Below are 22,055 nucleotides of genomic sequence, written 5' to 3'. Positions count from 1 at the left end.
AGGGAACAAGACCTATTCCTAAAACCTTAAGCCTTTTAGAAAGTCCTTGTGTTTACCATTCAAATTCAATGCATGTTATCTTTAAAATCCCAGTCAAAACTAGTTATGTTACATTTTAATATTTAGACGATTTTGTACTTTACCAAATAAATCAATTTTTTAAAATTCATATAAAACTTGTAATAGCATAACCAGCAAAAATCAAAGAGAGTTCAAGTTCAAACAAGATTTCTATTTTCTAATGACTCTGAGAAATGTGCCACATAACCCTAAAGAGAATTCTTCCTGAAAAAAATTATTCTCATCCTCATCAGACATTTACCTGACGCTCTCTTGGGCATGATGTAGTCCCAAACCCTAAATGAGAAGGGGAGACACTACTGGAGAAATTTCCATTTTATGCCAATCTATATGAGGGGATTCTGGGGAAGAAAAATATCAAGCAATGTTTAGCTTCCCATATTAAGTCCATGGGCCTTACAGACTAATTTGCACTGAAGCAAGCAGCACACTGGCAGACAGGCATCTTACACTGGCTATGTTAAAAAAGAACACGAAGGGTATCAACACATGTCCCTGTTTCCTTTCATTCCCCGCTAATTCTCCACTTTTCAAACTGTCCTCCTTTCTTTATCAACTGAAGTAACCACCACAGATCTCATAAGTTCTTTAACCCTTTGTTAAAGACCAAATCCCACCTTAAACTTGGGATAGTGATAAAAGGAAAAGCAAGATGTACAACATAACTTTTAAAATAGTTAGTTGTAGTATATACACTAAACTTATCAGATTTTTGAAACTACTGTATAATTTCTGCTGACCTATATTGCCATTCCTATAGTAAGCTAATAACATGGCTTTAGAAATGTAAAACAATTACTTCTCCTGCAACTTTCATTAGAAGGATGACTTCAATGAATTCATTAAATTTTAAAATAGTTTACACTTTTATCCAAATTTTATCACCTCTACCTGACCAGGTGATGGTGCAGGGCATCGAGTGTCAATCTGGGACGCTGAGGCCCCAGGTTCGAAACGTCAAGGTCGCTGGCTTGAAGGGGTCACTGACTCAGCTGGAGCCCCCTCCCACCCCCCGGTCAAAACACGTATGAGAAACAATCTATGAACAACTAAGAATGCCACAACTACAAATTGATGCCTCTCATCTCTCTCCCTTCTTGTCTGATCCTGTCTTTCATAAAAATATAATAAAAATTAAAATATTTTTTATCACCTCTATCTTTACTGAGTACTATGTCTCTACTAAATTTAAAAATATATTTGTAGCCATAAGATTTCATTTTACTTTTGTTTTAAGATATTGTGCAAAATTATAAAAAAGCTGTGGTTCTGGCTGGTTGGCTCAGTGGTAAAGCGTCAGTCCTGCATATGGACGTCCTAGGTTCGATTCCTGGTCAGGACACACAGGAGAAGCACCCGACCACCCCTCCCTTTCTCAATTCTTTCTTTCTCTCTCTTCCCCCCTCCTGCAACCTTGACTCCACTGGAGCGAGTTGGCCCCTGGCACTGAGATGGCTTCATGGTCTAGCCTCAGGTGCTGAGAAAAGCTCAGTTGCTGAGCAATGGAGCAAGGCCCCAGATGGGCCCCCTAGTGGCTGGCTGGGTGGACCCCAGGGTGCATGCTGGAGGTCTGTCTCTCTGCCTCCCCTCTTCTCACTGAAAAAAAGAGTTGTATGTTTTATGGGTATAACTGTGATTACTTAATTGCCTACTGATAACAAAATAGCCATGTACAAATACAAAATATATGCATGTATGCATGAGAAATTTATTCGGGCTGATAAAAATCTAGAGATAACTCATGAATGCAACTTTTGCAAGTTTCTCTCCCTGTATGTCCGTCACTCTGAACCTCCCATAGTGCTTTCCCATGCAGTAACATTCTGTGGTATTACAAAGCAAGTCAAGGATGATCATTTTGAGGAGATGATACCTATTTGATTATCAAGAGCAGGAAATGGGACTTGGTATGCCAAGTTAAAACAAAACAACAAAAAAACAGTATTAGGTTGTCCTTGAAGGGTAACTGAACTATGTTAAGTGCCATATCTTTGTGTGTGTATAATACATGTACTTGAAGATATAACAATCAAAATATCACCTATCTTTAGCTAGAATAATTATCTAATGTAGGACAAAATAGTTATTCCTTATTCTGCAGCACAGTTGTTTTCAAGAAAAGACTGCTTCACAGAACCCCACCTTCTGCTTAGCATTCCTTATTATGCCAGAAACCATTCCCCTCAGCAGGCCAGACGGCAGACTTAGCAAAGGTGCCAGGGTGCTGGCTCTGTGCACACAGATGAGCTTTGTTTCTTTGCTTTAACTATCAGATTTCCTCTTTCCATTCCATTCCTAACTTTTGTCTTCAATCACTTCCCACCATTATGAGATAATTAAAAAACAGTGGTTCGTAAGCATTTTTTGTCCGTTTAAGATGCAGACACAGCCTGACCAGGCAGTGGCACAGTGGACTGAGTGTCGAACTGGGACACAGAGGACCCAGGTTAGAAACCCCAAGGTCACCAACTTGAGTGCGGGGTCGCTGGCTTGAGCGTGGGGTCATAGATATGACCCCATGGTCGCTGGCTTAAGTCCAAAGGAGCCCAAGGTTGCTGGCTTGAGCCCAAGGTCACTGGCTCAAGCAAGGGGTCACTGGCTCAAGCAAGGGGTCACTGGCTCAAGCAAGGGGTCACTGGCTCAGCTGGAGCCCCTGGTCAAGGCACATATGAGAAAGCAATCAATGAACAACTAAGGAGACTATGGAGCCGCAACAAAGAATTGATGCTTCTCATCTCTCTCCCTTCCTCTCTGTCTATCCCTATCCGTCCTTCTCTGTCATAAAAGAAAAAGAAAAAGATGCAAATGTATGCAGGGCAAATTGTAGTCATGAGTGTGTCTAAGGCAGGGATTCTCAAATGTTTTTCAGGTAACCAAACCTTACAGCAGAAAAATACATACAGGCACACGAAAAATTCAGCACGCTCCTTCACGGATTAAAAGAAGGGGGAAGAAGGCAGGCTACTGAGAAAAGTGTATCAGTTGAATGAGATCTCTGAACCACTTTGAGAGTCACCAGTATACAGTTAAGCCTGGTCAAATATTCTGAATGATTAGGACTACAGTGTAAAAAAAAAACTCAACTTAATTTTTTACATTTTACAGAGAACAAAACTAAAGAAAAAATAACTCAAAGTATGTATATATGATTGTTAAGCAATCATATGACCCTGCTAAAGTGGCCAGCTTCTGTCACTATAAATGTACTGACAGCCTTTAGATGATTAATCCTCTCTAAATGGAAACTGCAGAAAGGACTGCTACTTTGAATAAGCACTTGTTAGAACATCTGACCTCCAAAATCCCTTCCAAGTACAATGTTCTAAGATTATATAAAGGTGGCCTGGCATATGGTTGCTGCAGATGGGCCAATACTCTTAATCCCCATGACTCCCAACAGTCTAAAACAAGAAAAGAGGGATAATCTGTGTGTTTCCTATACAACATTAAGAAAAATAATATTGATTAAGTAGCAGTTTTGGGGTCTTACTCTTAGTCAAGCTCCGCTGCAAGCATTACAGAGATAATAACTTTCATATCTCCCAAGAAATAAATTATTTTATGAGGTCCCTTTCCCAAATTCCTCTCCCCTCCTTGAACTCCCCAGTACTTTCTGGTTCTCTGGGGCTCTCCCTTTCGGCACTCTGCCCAGAAAGCTGGGGTTTTAGTTATGACATTTTGCCACTTACTTTCTGCAACTGTTCCTGCAGTGGCAGCCAACTGGCGAGCAGATACAGAGAAAAAAAGCAAAAACAGTGTGCCTCAGCCTCATGTGACCACAGATTCTCTAGTCAGAAAGAGAGGCTGCCCTACACCTCAGAGTTTCAGATATCTGTGTCCTCTGCACCTACTCCTACCAGTAGGAGCCATGATCGCTACCTCTCAAGCCTGAAGCAGATGGCTTCTCCTGCAGCCCTCTGTGCTGCACTGATGTCCACTTCCTGGTTTTGGTCTATGCTGAGACCAGGCCATGTAATAACACTAGGAGAAAATGACACACTCGCCGCCACTTTGGTGGCACTTCAAATTCTGGTCTTCCCTAATTCACCTGCCACTATTTACTTTCAGAATCTTCACATAGCTGCAGATTTTATAACAGCTGCTTCACGGGAGAGATGGAGTAGCATAAGATTACAGCTTCTCACCTGGAACTGGAACTTTCCAAGCTTATGTGTTATGGATTTATATTTTAAAGCTGGCAAACTATTTCTGCAAAGGACCAGATAGTAAATATTTCAGGCTTTGAGAGCTACATATGACTTTTGTTGCATATTATTCTTTTTTATACAACCCTTTAAAAGACCATTGTTAGCCCATATGATTCAAAAACAGACCATAGAGACATGGTTTGCCAACTCCTCTGTAAGTATATATTATTTTCCACACATATTAAAAAATGCATGCAAACACAAGTTGTGGTATCAGTTACGTTTTACATTACTTCTAACAAATAAGTTATCTACCAAAATCTAAAGGCATAAGCAGCTTTCACGATTGCTTATGACATAGCTGTTTAAAATATGCTTAAATTTAGGCCTCTGCCAAATAGCTTGGTTGGTTAGAGCATCATCCCGAAGAGCAGAGCTGGTTCGATCCCCGGTCAGGGCACGTACAGCAACAGATCAATGTTTCTCTTTCTTTCTCCCTTCCTCTCTCTCTAAAATCAATTTTAAAAAATAATTTTATTTTTATATTTAATATATTTAATAATTCATAAGTCTAATAAATGTCTTATTGTTCAAAGTAAATACTATATTAATGAATATTATTATTTGTTTAGAAGTAACACTAATAAAAGTCACTATGAATTATTTTTCAGGTCCATTCATTTTTTTCTCCTAGCATTTGGACAGACAGAATTCTATAAAAGTTATTTTACTTGTCACTGTTTTTTGAGATAAAGCTAACAAAAGAAAGCTGTGTGTGCTCTATGATGTATGGTGACAAATGAACTGGCAAATAAAGGAAAGCATCTGAGTTCACTTTCCTTTTACACATTACACCACATTTACATTTCTCATCTGTGTTATTCTATGTATTAATCAATGGTCACTACACTGTTGAGTCAATGCAATTAATAAAAGAAAAATGTTAGTTCTCTCAAATAGTATGGTTTTTATTATGCTATAATTTATATCTAAAAGAAGGGGAGAGTCACACTTTCATTTCCACTGAATTCTGGGAAATTATCATCTGATTTTATAACAGTATAGGTAAAAAAAACTGGAGTTCCCCAGTCAAAGCACATATGAGAAGCGATCAATGAACAACTAAAGTGATGTAACTATCAGTTGATACTTCTCACCTCTCTCCTTTCCTGTCTCTCTCACTAAAACAAACAAACAATATATATATATAATCTAAAATACTATAAGCATCTAAATATATATCTTTCACAATAAAGTATCAAGCAAACTGTTGGCAGATTGAGTTCTAGATAAACATTAGTTTCCGCTCTTTCTTAGCCCATTATTGGAGATTTAAGATCTACTGCCAACATACTTCCTTTAATTTTAATGAGAACTAACAAGTACAGAATTTGAACTTTAAATTCTACAGTTTACTTTCCTCTCTTTATAATTCCCTTACCTATGAGACAGCACACCACAGTATACCTAAAATAATGCTACAAAAAAAAAGTTAATCATCAACTGGAAGGAATGGAGAAAAGAGGGGAAATGGCAGTGAGCCCTGAGCCAATGGGCTGCCACCTTTTAGCCAACTATTGTTGCCTAATTGATTTAAGCAATATTCTTTCTTTACCATTTTTTCAACTTACGGACCTAGTTGCTTAAAAATAAGCCTTCAATTTCCATGTACTATACTATACTATACTATACTATCCACATCTTGTTGTTAACTGAACTCCAAAATTCACTTTTACTGTTCTAACATGTTCACTAAAATTAAAGACTCTTACTTCAACACAAGATTTACGATGTTTATTCCCTTGCCCTGAACTTGTTTATTTTTGTTACAATATATTTCATCTTTTATCAGCTGACAGGTTGACAACATTCTTGCCACAAAATAATTTGCTATTACACAAGCAAAGTATAGTGATACATACCTAGGAATGGGCCATGTCTACAACTTTAAAAGGGGAGGAAAAGTACATCAAAGACTCTGCCTTTCTATTAAGTATGTTAAAGATCCAGACAAGGAACACTAGTTAAATCAGGTCTTCGCATAATCTGGTATAAACATAAATATGAGCTGTCCTATTCTGTTTCTTCCTTTTAGAATATGAGCTTAGATTTGATTTGCCAATACGATTTTTATTTAAGTCCTCAAAATTTGGATACCTATGTGATTTTAAAAAGGTTGCAATTGTTTTTCCTTTAATGCTATAACTTTTTCATGTCAAAGCTAGCTATTACATAATATAATTTTAAAAGATGTTCCTCAAAATTTCAATCATATTTAGTGATGGTTTTAGAAGTCTTCCCATTTCAAATTATTCAAGATTTTATATTCTATTCACATATTAAAAGAAGTATAGATAGCCTGACCTGTGGTGGCGCAGTGGATAAAGCGTTGACCTGGAAATGCTGAGGTCGCCAGTTCGAAACCCTGGGCTTGCCTGGTCAAGGCACATATGGGAGTTGATGCTTCCAGCTCCTCCCCCCCCCCTCTCTCCCTCTCTCTCACCTCTCTAAAAATGAATAAAGAAAAAAAGAAAAAAAAAAGAAGTATAGATAGTTTCTAAACTAAAACTGAACAAGTAGCATACATATGACTTTAAAAGTACATAGTAAGCCCTGGCCAATTTGCTCAGTGGTAGAGCATCGGCGCAGCGTGCAGACGTCTTGGGTTCAATTCCTGGTCAAGGCACACATGAGAAGCCACCATTTGTTTCTCTTCACCTCTTTCTCTCCCTTCTCTCTCTCTTCCCCCCTCGTAGCCAGTGGCTCCATAGCTTAGAGCACTGGCCCCAGGCACTGAGGAGAGCTTGGCTGATTTGAGCACCAGTCCCAGACAGGAGTTGCTGGGTCAGGGCACATGTGGAGTCTGTTTCACTATCTTCCCTCCTCTTATTAAAAAAAAAAGTACATGGTTTCTTTAAAAAACTTTATTTTCTTTTATTTATTTAACTTGAATTTGTAGTATACTAATGGGACTCTGTCTTATGATAAAAAAAATAAATAGGAAGAATAGGACTCCCCTCACTCAAAACAGAAATCAGTGTTTCACAATAAACTTACTGGTGCCCTTAACTTAAAATTAGTAGTAATTCATAGACTGTCAAATAAGCTTAAAAAGATTTATGGTATAATAAATAATATGCATAAAATTACTAGAAAACATTTAAATATCTTTAGAGAACTTTTATGTTAAAACATCTTTTAGTATAAAGAACTGATATATTAACTCAGGAAGCATCTAAAAAGAAAAAATTTTTGATTAGATACTCTATGTAATCAAAATTAAGTTGCATGTCACTGGTAAACTATTCTGTAGTATTTACTTCCCATTAATTCATATTAATTTTGCCACAAATTTAATTATATTGTTCATGTCTTTCCAAACTGCAGGCGAATGTACAAGAATGGAGGGGAGGGAAAAACAGAATAAAAAGGAAAGAAACGAAACAAGAGTGGGGGGGGGGGAACAGAATAGAAAACTTCAAAGAGCTTCTGAAAGGAAAAAAGGGAAGGAGGAAGGAAAAAAAGAAGAAAATGGAGAACCTGAAAATAAATATCAAAAACAAATTATCTATGCTAATTGGATAGGAAGAATTAACATTATTAAAAGTCCCAAACTACCAAAACCAATCTATATATTCAATGTAATTCCTATCAAAATACCAATAGAATATTTCACAGAACTATTAACAAATAATCACAAAATACCCTGAATATCCACAACAATCTTGAGCAAGAACAAAGTTGGAGGTATCACACCACCTCGTATCCAACTACATACATGACAAGGCCATAGTAATCAAACAGCATGGTACTGGCATAAAAACATATATATATGGCCAATGGGACAAAATACATAGCCCAAAAATAAGCTTATGCCTATGTAGGTGATTAGTATTTGTCAAAGGAGGAAAGAACATACAATGAGGTAAAAACAGTCTAGTCAATAAATGCTGTTGGGAAAATTGAACAGAAACAGGGGTTCTTGGGTTAGGACAGTCTCAACATTTGACGTTTCAAGTTTATGAACCTCACTCCCATAAAAACTTTAAAAAATTGAGACATGAGTGTTTTGGCTTATGCTGCTAGTGTTGCAATTATGGACTATGTAGGTGAACTCGTTTGGTTGCGCACAATGGAAGAATATGCAGTACAGTGTACAGTACAGTATATTTATGTCCTTTTCCTTTTTTGGTGGCTTAGTTGTGTTTTTGTGTTCTAGATTACAAGTTTACAACTGTGTTAGAATAGGTAAGTGACTTAGGCTAGGGTGTGTTTCGACTTACACCAATATTCAGGTTACGTCACTGTTGTAGGAACAGAACTATGTCGTAACCCAAGGACCCCTATACTTGCAAAAAAAAGGTGAAACTAGACCACTTTCTTATACCATATACAAGAATAAACTCAAAATAGAATAAAGACTTAAATGTAAGACTCGAAACCATAAAACTTCTAGAAGAAAACAGGAAATAAAATCTCAGACATTTCACTTAGCAGTATTTAACCTGGTATATCTCCTTGAGTAAGTGAAACAAAGGAAAAAAAATGAGATGTCAAACTAAAACATTTTTTGCATAGGAAAAGAAACCATCAAAACAAAAAGACAACATACTGAATGGGTGAAGATATTCACCAATGATACATCTGATAAGGGATATCCAAACTTTATAAAGAACTCAACACCAAAAATACATACAAAACCAATCCAATTAAAAAAATGGGCAGAGGACTTGAATAGACACTTCTATAAAAAAGACAAATAGCCATAGACACAGGAAAAGATGCTCAATATTGCTAATTATCATAGAAACACAAATTAAGACAACAATGAAATATCACCTCACACCTGTTAGAATGGCTATTATCAATAATCAACAAAAGTGTTGGCAAGGATGTGAAGAAGGAACCTTTGTGCATTGTAGGTGGGAACACAGATTGGTTCAGCCATTGTGGAAAACAGTATGGAAAGTCCTCAAAAATATTAAAAATTAAACTGCCTGACCTATGGTAGCGCAGTGGATAGAGTGTTGACCTGGAAAGCTGGTTCAAAACTCTGGGCTTGCCCAGTCAGGGAACATATGACAAGCAATCAAGCAGTGAAGCAACAATGAGTTGATACTTCTCGATCCCTGTCCCTTTCTCTTCTCTCTCTGTAAAATCAATAAGTAAAATCTTTAAAAATGGAACTGGCCTGACCAGGTGGTGGCACAGTGGATAAAGCGTCAGACTGGGATGCAGAGGACCAGGTTTGAGACCCTGAGGTTGCCAGCTTGAGTGCGGGCTCACCTGGTTTGAGCAAAGCTCACCAGCTTGAGCCCAAGGTCGCTGGCTTGAGCAAGGGGTTACTCGGTCTGCTGTAGCCCCATAGTCAAGGCACATAGTCAAGGTGTCGCAATGAAAAACTAATGATTGATACTTATCTCTCTCTGTTCCTGTCTGTCTGTCCCTATCTATCCCTCTCTCTAACTCTGTCTCTGTAAAAAAATATAAAAAATAAAAAAATTAAAAAAAAAGGAACTGCCTATGATCCACTGATTCCATTCCTGGGTATTTATCTGAAGAAATCCAAAACACTGCTAGACAGGCGGTGGCACACTGGATAGGGCACTGGCCTGGGATGCTGAGGACCCAGGTTCAAAACCCTGAGGCTGCTGGCTTGAGTATGGGCTCACCAGCTTGAGTGTGGGGTCAGTGTCTTGAGTGTGGGATCATAGACATGACCCCATGGTCACTGGCTTGAGCCCAAAGGTTGCTGGCTTGAAGCCCAAGGTCACGACTTGAGCAAGGGATCAGTGGCTCAGTTGGAGCCCCCCAGTCAAGCACATATGAGAAAGCAATCAATAAACAATTAAGGTGCCGCAACTATGAGTTGATGCTTCTCATCTTTCTCCCTTCCTGTCTGTCTGACCCTGTCTGTCTCTTTCTCTAAAAAAAAAAAAGAGACACCCTAATTAAAAAAAACAGTATGTACTCCTATGTTCACTGCAGTGTTATTTACAATAGTCACTTGGAAGCACCCAATGCCCATCAATAGTCAAGTAAATTAAAAAAAAGTGTTGGTACATATATAAATGGAGTATTAGCAATAACAAAAGAATGAAATCTTATTATTTGTGATAGCATGGATGGATCTAAAGAGTATTATGCTCAGTAAAATAAGTCAATCAGAGAAAGATAAATACCATATCATTTCACTTATGTGGAATCTAAAGAACAAAATAAACAAACAAGACTGAAACAGACTCACAGACACAGGGAACAGTTGATTGCCAGACGAGAGGGGGCTGGGTAAAAGGATTAAGAAGTACAAACTGGTAGTTACAGAACAGTCACGGGAATATCAAGTACAACAACCCTCTCTTCTTCAGGGGATTGAAAAAGAGAGTAAAACCACCATGAGTGTACAAATGGGTAGGAAAAAGTTGTTAAACTGCTCAAAAGCCTTATTGTTATTATTCTTGAATCAAGCTTCATCTAATCTTCCCCTGACTTGAGGGTGAGGCCTGCCTTGCTGGCAGAGTACTGGGATGGGGTTGCGATGGGGCTGAGATGAAGGAAGAAGACTTTTCTCAGCATTTAGTATACATTATTCACTTAATCTCCCTGTACGGAATTTTCTCACCTCTTGATCTCCCTCAGTGTAGAGACCCTTTGTTTTAATCTTTTCAGCCATTGATGGCATAAGAAAGGGTAGTTACCCAGTGCCGTGAAGTATGTAAGAATCTTTGTTTTCAACTATTCCTCCCTATCTGAGAAGGCTCTTGCCCCATCCCCACATCTACCACTAACAAACCAGAGTTATACAGACCCAGATATGGAGACATTTTAAAGATACTGAAATTAAGATTGCATTAATTTTTGGCTTTCTCCATTGCTGATTCAGGATTTGGCATTTTCTAATCAGTTACCAATGTGGTGTTCAATCTTCATGTTCACCCAGCAGCCTGAAAACACATGCTCTGGAATACTTGGAAAAAGAATATTAGTCTTACACTATAGGCTACAATGAAGTCTCAAGAAATTTTGAAAAAGTAGAAACGATAAAGGATGCACTCTTCAACGACAGGCAGTCAAACTATAACATAACAACGTTTTAAACAAGCCCAAAGGGTTCTAAATTTTAAAATACTTTTCCAAATAGGAACAAAAAATACAAAAACAGATTATTCAGAAAAAAATGACAAAAAAACTAAATATCAAAACATGTAATTATAAAGCGTCGACCTGGAAATGCTGAGGTCGCCGGTTCGAAACCCCGGACTTGCCTGGTCAAGGCACATATGGGAGTTGATGCTTCCAGCTCCTCCCCCCGTCTCTCTCTCCTCTCTCTCTCTCTCTGTCTCTCTCTTTCTCCCTCTCTCTCTCCTCTCTAAAATGAATAAATAAAATAAAAAAATTATAAAACCCCAAAAACAAACAAACAAAAAATCATGTAATTACAAATTCACAGATTTAAATTCATTAGAAAAAAATAACAAAAACTCACAAATCTCATAGAAAACTAGAAAATCAACAACAAAAAAATCCAAGATAAAGAAAAAGAGAAAATCCATAAATTATAAATAGAAGAGATTAGCAATAAATAAATTCTAAAAGCTATACTAAAAAATAAAAAGTACTTTAAAAAGCATATATAGGAGAATGCCCTATTCTTAGGCTAATCAGGTGAAAATACTTAGGAGTGAAGTGCTATCATGTCTGCAAATTTATGTGGTTCAAAAACAAAGTATTTTCTCTAAGCAAACTACTTTTTACTAGTTTTTCTAAACATATGCCAAAATTGGTGAATCTAGGTGAGGAGTATATAGGTGTTCACTGTATATGTGTTCTTTCAACTTTTTCATTCATTTAAAAATTTTCAGGCCCTGGCAGGTTGGCTCAGTGGTAGAGCATTGGCCTAGCGTGCAGGAGTCCCGGGTTCGATTCCCGACCAGGGCACACAGGAGAAGTGCCCATCTGCTTCTCCACCCCTCCCCCCTCCTTCCTCTCTGTCTCTCTCTTCTCCTCCTGCAGCCAAGGCTCCATTGGAGCAAAGATGGCTCGGGCGCTGGGGATGGCTCTGTGGCCTCTGCCTCAGGCGCTAGAATGGTTCTGGTTGCAACAGAGCGATGCCCCAGATGGGCAGAGCATCGCCCCCCTGGTGGGTATGCCGGGTGGATCCCGGTTGGGCGCATGCGAGAGTCTGTCTGATTGCCTCCCTGTTTCCAACTTCAGAAAAATGCAAAAAAAAAAAAATTTTTTTTTTTTTCAAAATAAAAAACTGCCTGACCTGTGGTGGCACAGTGGATGAAGTGTCCACCTGGAACTTTTAGGTCATCTGTTCAAAACCCTGGGCTTGCCTGGTCAAGGCACATATGGGAGTTGATGCTTCCTGCTCCTCCTCCTTCTCTCTCTCTTTTCTCTATCCCACCTGAAATAAATAAAATCTAAAGAAATACCTGAGGAAAAAGATATGCAGACACTGAAGATATTTACAAGTAACATCTTATCTAGATGTAAAGGCTTTATGAAGCAATAAATTCTAAGAAATGTGTGATATTTCATACATAAAATGTTAAGACTACGGTTTATCTTTAGATTTTACTTTCTAAAGTACTATGAATCCAAGGAGGTCGAGGTTCTAAAATAAAATGAAGATAAAACATCAAGATTCTTGATTTTCTGGTCTTCAGAAAAATTTTATAGTGTAGTCTTTTTTAAAAAACCTCACTTGTATGTACATGTATAATAGAAAAGAATTATTGTGAAGTGAAAATTAAAATAGAGAGTTGATTGGAATAAAGCAGGTCCTCACCAAACATACTTTTGAAGGCCAAATACTCGTTATAAAGTATGGACAGTTCTACCAAATTGCTGTGCTGACAGCAAAGCACTTATAAAGGGGCCAAAAGTATAAAAAATAATGTAAAATTAGAAAGATTTCACCATACCCTTCAAAAGATCCATTGGCATTATAATGCAAATCTGTATTTTTATCCTCCAAGTTTATCTAACTTATTAATCCCCCCAAATTTTTCAGTTAGAATTTATTTGAAAATCAAAATTTTTTTCTCATGAAAACTTAAGTACTTCTGCATATGTGAGATTCTATTTATTAACTATATTGAAACAAACAGCTAGTTGCTACTTGAAAACATAAATACAGAAACATAGGTCTGATTTTATAGGCTCTTATAGGAGTGTATATAATAGGATATGAGAGTCACATGACTTATTCTGGTATTAAATACTATGATAGGTTAAATACACCAAATAAGCACATTCCAAATTTTCCTTTAAACTAGAGTTTATTTCCTCTCTTCTGAATAAATGCTTATTATAGGACTTAATGTGCCATATTTTACTATAACACTATCACATCTGCTTGGGGCTTTTTTGTTTGCTTGTTTGTTTGTTTGTTTTGGGGGGGTTGTATTTTTTTCTAAAGTGAGAAGCAGGGAGGCAGAGAGACATATTCCCACATGTGCCCGAACAAGATCCACCCGGCATGCCCACCAGGGGGCGATGCTCTGCTCATTGGGGGCGTTGCTCTATTGCAACTAGAGCCATCCTCAGCTCCTCAGCACCTGGGCCAACTTTGCTCCCATGGAGCCTTGGCTGCGGGAGGGAAGAGAGAGAGAGAGAGAGAGAGAGGAGAGGTGGATGGGTGGAGAAGCAGATGGGCACTTCTCCTGTGTGCCCTGGCCAGGAATCAAACCCACAGCTTCCACAGGTTGGGCCGACACTCTACCACTGAGCCAACCAGCCAGAGCCACATAGGCTTGTTTTTGAAATATATATATGAAGCAGTTAACATTAACCAAAGTGAAAGGAGAGAGAACATTTTAGTTTTTAACAAACACAAAAGTATTATATGTGCTTCTTATAAAAATGGTAAAGTCAGCCCTGGCCGATTGGCTCAGTGGTAGAGCGTCGGCCTGGCCGTGCAGAAGTCCCAGGTTCGATTCCCGGCCAGGGCACACAGGAGAAGCGCCCATCTGCTTCTCCACCCCTCCCCCTCTCCTTCCTCTCTGTCTCTCTCTTCCCCTCCCGCAGCGAGGCTCCATTGGAGCAAAGATGGCCCGGGCGCTGGGGATGGCTCCTGGGCCTCTGCCCCAGGCGCTAGAGTGGCTCTGGTTGCAACAGAGCGACGCCCCAGAGGGGCAGAGCATTGCCCCCTGGTGGGCAGAGCGTCGCCCCCTGGTGGGCGTGCCGGGTGGATCCTGGTCGGGCGCATGCGGGAGTCTGTCTGACTGTCTCTCCCCGTTTCCGGCTTCAGAAAAATACAGGGGAAAAAAAAAATGGTAAAGTCAACACTAAAATTAGTAAGAACTTTTACCTTATAATGAAGGACAAGTAAAGAAAGTCAAGCAACTATGCAAATGACACCTAATCAGGCAGTGGCACAGTGGATAGAACACTGGCCTGGGACACTGAGGACCCAGGTTCAAAACCCTGAGGTCACCAGCTTGAGTACAGACTTATCTGGCTCGAGTGCAGACTTACCAGCTTGAGCGCGGGCTTGCCAAGGTGAGTGTGGGATCATAGACATGACCCATGGTCGTTGGCTTGAGCCCAAGACCGCTGGCTTGAGCAAGGGGTCACTGGCTCAGCTGGAGCCCCCCAGTCAAGGCATATATAAGAAAGCAATCACTGAACAACTAAGGTGCAGTAACTATGAATTGATGCTTCTCATCTCTTTCCCTTCTTGTCTGTCCCTCTCTCTTTCTCTCCCCCTCTCTCTAGCTCAAAACAAAACAAAACAAAACACAATGCAAACGACTTAAAATTGCACTTGTGAGTGTTCTGAAAAAGTAGGCTGGTGGCCAAGTATCTTAGAATCACACAAGGAATCTATCAGTGAGAAAAAACAAAGCAGGTTCTGAGAGCCTCAGAGCTAGCATAAAACAGACTTGTGTGGTATGTTAGAAATACTAACAGGTACCCTTTGAAAATTACTTCAAAGTCTTCATTTTGGCAGGTTTATGCTATAATATTTGGATATTGTTTAATTTTCTTGTGTAATGTCAAAACATACACCTGGCTAAGTATTCCCATGATAAATAGAGGACAGGATAATTCTGATTCTCATTTTGTGAAATTCCAGAAATTAAAACTTTCACTTTCAGTATAAGTCCATAAGGATTATTTGAAGAGTTTAGTATAAATCAAATTTTTATAGAACACTAATTCATTGTATATTGTGTATAACAGTATCTTTTAATAATTTCTAACTGATCTTCAATTGGCAGAAGTTTTTGTTTACTTGTACATTAATACATTCAATTATTATTTGTTGAGCACCTACTATTTGCCAGGCACTATTCTAGAAACTGGGAATACAACAATAAACAGAACAAACAAAAATTACTACTTTTTATTTTCTTATTCTTTTAGGTTACTTGGTTCCTCCCTGGCTGTGGTGAAACCTTAATAATTGTCTCCCAAATCCACCCTCTTATTCTAATTAAAGTTTTAAATGGGCACATGGCCACCGAGCCAGATACTACATTACTTGGTCCCTCCCTGGCTGTAGTGAAACCTTAATAATTGTCTCCCAAATCCACCCCTCTTATTCTAATTAAAGTTTTAAATGGGCACATGGCCACCCTAGCCAGATAGTACATAGTGGAGACCTTTAGCTAAGCCATATGACTAACTCTGGACCACAGGACGGGGCAGAAGTGATGAGGCCAATGATTTACCTGTTTGAAAGAAAGCTGCTTACTCTCTACCTCCTCTTGCCTCCTTCACACTGGCTGTAAGTCAGGCCTGTTATATGCAAGATTCATCCACTAGGAGATGGCAAAAAAAGGAAGAAGGAAAGAGGAGGAGGAAGGATGGGGGGAAGGAAGGGGGAGGAGGGGGAGGAGGAGGAGGAGGGAGGAGGAAGAGGAAGAAAGGAGGATCGGGGGGGGTGAAGGAGAAGGGGGAAGCGGGAAGGGGGAAAGAAGGGGGAAAATGGGGGAAGAGAAAGAAGAGGAAGAGGAGGAAGAGGAGGAGGGAAGAAGGGAGGGAGGAAAGAAGGGAGGGAAGGAGGGAGGGAGGGAGGGAGGGAGGAAGGATGGACCACCTTGATCTCTGGTTAACTCTGGAGAAACAAACCCTGAGTTGCCCACCAGCTTAAAATTCTATTTTACATTACATTGTGCCTAACACACAGTCAGTACTTAATAAATATTTGTTAAACAGAGCCTGCAGAACATAAAGTTGTTTTGTTTTGTTTCTTTTTCTGGTTAGATTATAAATGAGCTAATAATTTTTCCTATTCAGAGAATAAAGTTTAAGAAAAGCCAATAAATCCCTGTTGGTTAGAGGGCCTGCTGGTTAATAGCTCAGTTGGTTAGAGTGTTGTCCTGACATGCCAAGGTTGGGGATTTGATCCCGTCAGGGCACATACAAAAATCAACTAATGAATGCATGAGGTAAGTGAAAACAAATCAATGTTTCTCTCCCTCCCTGTCTTCCTCTCTCTCTCAAATCAGTCAATAGATAAATTTTTTTAAAAAAGTCAGTAAATGGGTGTAAAGCCAGGAGTCAGGGCCGGGGCCACTATCACAGCAGCCCGGCCCATGCAGGTTCGCATTGGATTCGGACAGTCGGTAAAGAAACCATGGAGCCAAAAACTGGTGGGCCATAACCTTTAATCCTACCTTGCACCCGGCGGGCAAGTAAAAATACACACTGGGCTCCAAAACCCAGTCACACTCAGTGCTCACAAAGCCACTGACTTATCCGAGTTTCCTAGAATCAAAGGTTTCTAGCTCACCAACCTTATTCTCCTCAGTTCCCCATCTCCTTCCTTATCCCAGATACAAACTCTACACAGACTGGCATCTCACTCAGTACTCCGCCATCTTGGCTGCTTCTCCTGGCCTACTCCACATGGCCTCCTTCTGCTCTCCGCTCTGCTCTCTACTCTCTCATGCTAACCTCAGGAACCAAAAGCCCAAACTCTCGTTCCGTCCCCATTTTATAGTGTAGAAATCCAAACCCTTAATCCAATATACATAACAGGGAAGTCTCCAATACAAAGTCACTTCTCTGAGGCATGATTGGATTGTACCACCCCACATCAAAAAGGGTAGGAAAGGCTTAATCCCAAAACCAAGCCCCAGGCTACAGGATTCTGCCTGCCTTTAGCCCACCCCAACACACATTAATATCACCTGAGTGACGGCCTCCTCGTGTTATCTTTAACAAAGTGAGCATAATATATTTTATCTGCCCAACAATGGGAATAAGTTCTAAAATTATAAGAACACTGAAAATCTCTACTATATCATGGGTCAGGAAAAAAATCAGTCCCAAACACTAGGTAGAAAAGGCTTTATTCTCCATCGTCTGCCGACGCCAGGCAATCTGTGTCTGTGAACACTTCAATTTTACAAGCAGTTAACCTTCTCTGAACTTGGCTCTTATCAATTCCATTTAAGGCACTAGTAAACAGAGCAAGTCATGGTAGAAATAAGTCAGACATGGTCCACAATAAAGGGAGTCATAGGACTCTACACAGAAAAATAGAAAGAGGTGGAGAATCAGGCCAGAGCTAGGAATATTTGACAAGAAAAGGATTAAGAACAGGGGACAGATGAAGAAAGTTAAAATAAAGAACTTGAAGGGATTAGCCAAATTACATATACATAACACATAGATAGAGACAACAGGGTAGCAATTCCCAGAGGGAAAGGGGGATGGAGGTGGAGGAGGGGGGCACAAGGGGTGAAATGGGGGTGGAAAAAGACTTTGCATGGCGTATGGAGGGCAGGATGTGCTGTGCAGAAGGTGTTATATTGAGGAGGACACTTAAAACCATGTCAACACAATAAATTAAAAAACAACACTTTTAAATTAAAAAAAAGAAGTAGAACAGAAGAAGACTGTTTCCTAAGAAGAAAACATGGTAATGTTATCCTTAGAATTTTTAAGTTACTAAAAGTACACATGCACTCACACACAAACCGTAAAAACCTCCCAACAGAGACAAAATGATTACATTTGATAATATCAAATGCTGGTGAGTGTGTGAGGCACATTAACACATTATTGGATAAATTACTGCAAACATTTTAGAGAGTAATTTGGTAATACTTATGATAAAATTTTCAACCAAAATTCTATTTTTAGAATTTACCTTATGGGTAAACTTGGAAAAAACTGGCAATATATATTGATAAGAATGTTATTAAAGTATCATTTATAATAGCATCAAAATGGATACAAACTAGACACCCATCAGTAGGGAAATGATTATGATACATGCACAGAATACAATTCTATGCAGCTATTAAAAAGAACGTGGCAAATCTCTGTGGCAGCTCTCCTTGCATATTTGAAGACATCTATGCTACATATATTAAGCTGAAAAAAAAGTACAGAACAATGTATGTAGCATAAAATTTTATATATAAATGAATTTTTAAAGGGTATTTATGTTCATGTCTTGACATTTCTGGAAGGACAAAATAAAATAGAAGTCCCACAGAAAACAACTGCAGAGAAAAGGGCTTTAGAGTTTCCTTACAAATTTCTGTACATTGAAAATGTTAAATGTCAACAGAGATATTGAGGCAGCAGACTTCTGACTTTTATACTGTTTTCTACATTATAAACTCAGACAAATTATTTTGAAGTTATTTAATTACTATTTGAAATTAAATTGCTATTTAGAATATATATACACAACAGATACATATTATGTCTTAGCTTCGTTTTTTTTTTTTTTTTTTTGAGAATCTGCCTTAGTTTCATTTCTATTTCATGAAGAGCCATAACTAAAAAAAAAAAAAAAAAGTTAGGGCTCAGTTGTAGATATGTATTTCTTCTCCCTTCTAAATCTTTATTTTTAGTTTTATGCTTTAAGATTTTCCCCTTAAATCTGATAATTTAGCAACTCACTTTTTTTTTTTTTTGTATTTTTCTGAAGTTGGAAACAGGGAGGCAGTCAGACTGACTCCCGCATGCGCCCGACCGGGATCCACCCGGCATGCCCACCAGGGGGTGATGCTCTGCCCATCTGGGCATTGCTCTGTTGCAACCAGGGCCATTCTAGCGCCTGAGACAGAGGCCATGGAGCCATCCTCAGCACCCAGGCCAACTTTGCTCCAGTGGAGCCTTGGCTGCGGGAGGGGAAGAGAGAGACAGAGAGGAAGGACAGGGGGAGGGATGGAGAAGCAGATGGGTGCTTCTCCTGTGTGCCCTGGTCGGGAATCGAACCCAGGGCTCCTGCACGCCAGGCCGATGCTCTACCACTGAGCCAACTGGCCAGGACCTAGCAACTCACTTTTATCCCAACCAATTTATTCTTTGTGCCAAGAGAAAATAAGTGATGACTACATGAGAGCAACATAACTGATTGAAAAATAAAATATTCCAGTAATAAACTGTTGTCTGCATGATATTCAACATATTGTCTGAATGACATTTTCACTGATAGATGTTTGATCTGATAGCATGTAGACATAATCAATTTCATGAATATGTAAATTACAGGCTCTAATAGTAGGAAAAAAGAACAAAAATCAATTCAGCTGCATGTACTGCTTACAAATGTTAGATACTGGCTGGCTATAACACATTAGCACTGTTACGATATACAAAAGCAACATAAATGGCAAAGTTCTCATACCCACGATGCTAATCCTCAAGTCAGATAATTGAAAAAGACTCAACTGATTGTATTTATCATTTTAATACAGAAGGAGAACCAGTTTAAACTACTCCAGGTCAATTTCACATGACATCAATAGCAGAACTAGATCATGAAGCAATGTGGCACTACAGACTCTGCAGAACCGTAAGAAGAGACATCCAGATGATTTGACTAAAGTTAGGATCACCTCTCTTGTACAGGCAAATAAAAACATAAAATTCATACATTTTGCTCTCCCAAAAACCATCTTTCTAGATTAGGGGTCAGCAAATCTTTTTCTCTAAAGAGCCAGATATTAAATACTTAAGGCTTTGTGGGACTCATATGATCTCTGCAGCAAATTCTTTGTTTTGTTTTGCTTTTTACAACCATTTAAAACATAAAGACCGTTTTTAGCTCAAAGACTGCATAGAAACAGGACACAATTATTGGCTATAGCCAATATAGGCTATAGTTTCTTGACCTGGATCTTGACACCCTCCTAGGATCCAAAATGAGGAGGACCCCTCCCCAAATGAGGACTGTGATGCTGTCAGAGCCCTTTCATTTGCACATGGGTCCGAAATCCAATGCTAATAATATACTGGTGGCAACAAACCACCTTCAGTATTTCCAACTATATAATAAGAATCACATCACCATGGAAACCTCAAACTTAAGGAAGCTATATTACTTTGCTTTGAAATATTTTTTAAAAATGTGTAATTTCTGATAATTACAACCAATATTTCTATAGAATAGTTATACTGAGAAACAACAGTAAACAGATTTTTATTCCTTTTTAAACAATTTTATTGAGGTATTCCTGACTCTGCATATTTTTAATAATTCTATTGAGGCATATTTTACATTTCATATTATTTACCACTTTGTAATTTACAATTCAGTTATTTTTTAATAAGTTTATCAATTTGGGCAACCATAACCATCAACCAGTTTTTAAACATCATCACCCCAATATGATCTCTTATAAACATTCACTGTTACTATTAATGCTTGTTTTTCCCCACCCTCACCCCAGGTAACCAGTAATCTATATATCTATGTAGTATTATACAGTATGTGATTTCTGTGTCTGGTGTCTCACTGCACAATGTTTTTCAGGATAATCCACAATGTAGCATGTATACATAGTTTATCCCTTGTTATTGCCAAATAGTAATCCATGAGATCTGCTGCACATCCCGTATTTGTCCCTTTTTACTCCCCTCCCCACATCCCTCTCCCTCATGGTAACCACTTCACTTTTATCTATGCCTATGAGCCCCAGTTTTATATCCCACCTATGTGTGAAATCATCTAGTCCTTAGCTCTTTCTGATTTACTTATTTCATTCAGTATAATGTTCTCAAGGTCCATCCATGTTGTTGTAGATGGCACTTATGTCATAATTTCTTATGGCTGAGTAGTATTCCACTGTGTATATGTACTACATCTTCTTTATCCAGTCCTTATTGAGGGACATTTTGGTTGTTTCCATGTCTTAGCCACTGTGATTAATGATGTGATGAACATGGGGGTGCATGTGTCGTTGTGTACCAGTGTTTTTTAGTTTTCTGGGTAGATACCCAGTGAATGGATTGCTGGGTCATATGATAATTCTGTTTTTAATTTTTCCGAGGTACTATCATACTGTCTTCCAGAGTGGCTATACTAGTTTACATTCCCACCAAGGTGAATGAAGGTTCCTTTCTCTCCACAGCCCCTTTCTAAAGCAAGTTTTCCTTCCATAAAACTAGCTAAGCACCTTTTCTATACAGTATTTCTGATTATCTACAGTGGGCACAGCTCAATTAGCTTGGTCTACTAATGCGGAACTCCTCTTAGATGTAGGGTGGGAGAAGGAATAATAGCTATTCAAATAATCCAGCCATGAGGCTGGATGGCATAGAAATAAAGAGCCTGGACTCTTGAGGAGACTGCCAAGATTCAAAATACCTATTCTGCCTCATACTAGCTATGAAACCTTGGAAAAAGTATTTAACCTCTATGGGCTTCAATGCTTTAATCTGTAAAATGGGGATGATAATTTCCCTCTCACAGGTTTGAGTATTAAAAGACAAGTTATACAAAGTGTTTGGGCCCTGGCCAGTTGGCTCTGCAGTAGAGCGTCAGTCTGGTGTATGGAAGTCCCAGGTTCAATCCCCGGCCAGGGCACACAGGAGAAGTGCCCATCTGCTTTCCAACCTTCCCCC

The 22,055-nt window shown here is 38.9% G+C and overlaps 1 protein-coding gene across 2 annotated transcripts in view; it reads right to left on the bottom strand.

Annotated features, from left to right (window-relative positions):
* Nucleotides 1-22,055, bottom strand: part of MRPL1 (mitochondrial ribosomal protein L1) — a 62,862-nt gene that overhangs the window by 2,543 nt on the left and 38,264 nt on the right. The gene's annotated exons all lie outside the window — the stretch shown is intronic.

The sequence above is a fragment of the Saccopteryx leptura genome, chromosome 5, assembly GCF_036850995.1.
Source record: "Saccopteryx leptura isolate mSacLep1 chromosome 5, mSacLep1_pri_phased_curated, whole genome shotgun sequence".
NCBI lineage: Eukaryota > Metazoa > Chordata > Mammalia > Chiroptera > Emballonuridae > Saccopteryx > Saccopteryx leptura.
Note: the sequence above shows the minus strand (reverse complement) of the source record. Positions and strands in the feature narration are given on the sequence as shown.